Here is a 3,360-nt window from a genome sequence, read left to right on the forward strand (position 1 = left end):
CCTCACTGCTGCTGTCATAGTTTTTCGACAGCAATGTTTGTCAGTGCTGTTCCCTATGTTATTCTCCATCAATATTTTTGAGTGCTGCTGTCATTGTTATTCTACATCAATGTTTGTCAGTGCTGTTCCCATTGGTATTGAACACTAATGTTTGTCAGTGCTGTTCCCATTGTTATTCAATGTCAATGTTTGTCAATGCTGTTCCCATTGTTATTCAACATCAATGCCAGTGCTGTTCCCATTATTATTCTACATCAAGGTTCGTCCGTGCTGCCGTTTTGTTAATTCAATGTCAATGTTTGACAATGCTGTTCCCATTGTTATTCTACATCAATGTGTGTCTCTGCTTTTCCCATTGTTATTCTACATCAATGTTTGTCAGTGCTGCTCCCATTGTTATTCTACACAAAAGCTTTTCTCTGATGTTCCCATTGTTATTCAACATCAATGTTTGTCAGTGCTGTTGTCATTGTTATTCAACATCAATGCCAGTGCTGTTCCCAATGTTATTCTACATCAATGTTTTTCAGTGCAGCTGTCATTGTTATTCAGAATCAATGTTTGTCAGTGCTGCTGTCATTGTCATTCTACAACAATGTTTGTCAGTGCTTCTGTCATTGCTACTCTTCATCAATGTTTCACAGTGTTGTTCCCATTGTTATTGTACATTAATATTTGACAGTGCTGTTCCCACTGTTATTCTACATCAGTGTTTGACAGTGCTGTTGTCATTGTTATTGTACATCAATGTTTGTCAGTGCTACTTTAATAGTTATTCTACAGCAATGATCTCACTGCTGCGGTCATAGTTATTCTACATCAATGATTGTCACTGCTGTTCCCATTGTTATTCAACATCAATGTTTTGTTAGTGCTGTTCCCATTGTTATTCTACGCCAATGTTTGTCAGTGCTGTTCCCTATGTTATTCTCCATCAATATTTTTGTGTCCTGCTGTCATTGTTATTCTACATCAATGTTTGTCAGTGCTACTGTGATTGTTATTCTACATTAGTGTTTGTCAGTGCTGCTGTCGTTGTTATTCTACATTAATGTTTGTCAGTGCTGTTCCCAGTGTTACTCTGCATTGATGTTTGTCAGTGCTGTTCCCATTGTTTTCTACATCAATGTTTGTCAGTGCTGCCCCCATTGTTATTCAACATCAATATTTGTCAGTGCTTTTGCCATTGTTATTCTACATCAATATTTGTTAGTGTTGTTTCCATTGTTATTCTACTTCAATGTTTGTCAGTGCTGTTCCCATTGCTATTCCACATCAACGTTTGTCAGTACTGCTGTCATTATTATTCTACATCAATGTTTGTCACTCCTGTTGTCATTGTTATTCTACATCAATGTTTCATAGAATCATAGAATCATAGGAGTTTACAGCATGGAAACAGGCCCTACGGCCCAACCAGTCCATGCCGCCCAGTTTTTACCATTAAGCGAGTCCCAGTTGCCCGCACTTGGCCCATCACGCTCTATACCCATCTTACCCATGTAACTATCAAAATGTTTTTTAAAAGACACAATTGTACCCGCCTCTACTACTACCTCTGGCAGCCCATTCCAGACACTCACTACCCTCTGAGTGAAGAAATTGCCCCTCTGGGCCCTTCTGAATCTCTCCCCTCTCACCTTAAACCTATGCCCTCTAGTTTTAGACTCCCCTACCTTTGGGAAAAGATGTTGACTATCTACCTTATCTCTGCCCCTCATTATTTTATAGACCTCTATAAGATCACCCCTAAGCCTCCTACGATCCATGGAAAAAAGTCCCAGTCTATCCAGCCTCTCCTTATAACTCAAACTATCAAGTCCCGGCAACATCCTAGTAAATCTTTTCTGCACTCTTTCCAGTTTAATAAGATCTTTTGTCAGCACTTTGTCATTGCTGTTGTCATTGTTATTCAACGTTAATGTTTGTCAATGCTGTACTCATTGTTATTCTTCATCAGTGTTTGTCTGTGCAGTTCCCATTGTTATTCTACAGCAAGGTTCGCCTGTGCTGCTGTTTTTGTTGTTGGACATCAATGTTTGTCCGTGCTGCTCCCATTGTTATTCTAAGTTAATGTTTGTCTGTGATGTTCCCATTGTTATTCTACATCAATGATTGTCAGTGCTGTTCACATTGTTATTCAACATCAATGTTTGTCACTGCTGTTCCCATTTTTATTATACATCAATGTTTTCAATGCTGTTTTCTTTGTTATTCTACATCAATCTGTGTCAGTGTTGATGTCATTGTGATTCTAGATCAATGTTTGTCAGTGCTGTTCCCATTGCTATTCTTCATCAATGTTGGTCACTGCTGTTCCCATAGTTTTTCTACATGAATGGTTGTCAGTGCTGTTGTCATTGTTATTCTACATCAATGTTTGTCAGTGCTGCTTTCATTGTTATTCTATATCAATGATTGTCAGTGCTGTTTACATTATTAGTCTACATCAATGTTTGTCAGTGCTGCTTTCATTGTTATTCTATATCAATGTTTGTCAGTGCTGTTTCCATTGATATTTTACTTCAATGCTTGTCAGTGCTGTTCACATTGGTATTCTGCATCAATGTTGTTCAGTGCTGTTGTCATTGTTATCCTGCAACAATGTGTGACAGTGCTGCTGTCATTGTTATTCTTCATTAATGTTTGTCAGAGCTGTTCCCACTGTTATTCTACATCAATGTTTGTCAGAGCTGTTGCCATTGTTATTCTACATCAATATTTGTTTGTGCTGTTCCCATTGTTATTCTACCTCAATGTTTGTCAGTGCTGTTCCCATTGCTATTCCACATCAATGTTTGTCAGTGCTGTTCCCATTGTTATTCTGCATCAATGTTTTTTAGTGCTGTTCCCATTGTTATTCTACATCACTGTTTGTCATTGCTGTTCCCTCTGTTATTCTACATCAATGTTTGTCAGTGCTGTTCGGATTGCTATTATATATCAATGTTTGACAGTGTTGTTGCCATTCTTATTCTACATCAATGTTTGTCAGTGCTGCTGTCATTGTTATTCTACATTAGTGTTTGTCAGTGCTGCTGTCAGTGATATTCTGCACTAATGTTTGTCAGTGCTGCTGTCATTGTTATTCTTCATCAATGTTAGTCAGTGCTGTTCCCATTGTTTTTCGACATTAATGGTTGTCAGTGCTGTTGTCATTGTTATTCTACCTCAATGTTTGTCAGTGCTGTTCCCATTGCTTTCTACATCAATGTTTGTCAGTGCTGCTGTCATTGTTATTCTCCATCAATGTTTGACAGTGTTGTTCCCATTCTTATTCTACATCAATGGTTGTCAGTGCTGCTGTCATTGTTATTCTACATGAATGTATGTCAGTGCTGCTGTCAGTGACATTCTGCA

The sequence above is a fragment of the Scyliorhinus torazame genome, chromosome 5, assembly GCF_047496885.1.
Source record: "Scyliorhinus torazame isolate Kashiwa2021f chromosome 5, sScyTor2.1, whole genome shotgun sequence".
Lineage (NCBI taxonomy): Eukaryota > Metazoa > Chordata > Chondrichthyes > Carcharhiniformes > Scyliorhinidae > Scyliorhinus > Scyliorhinus torazame.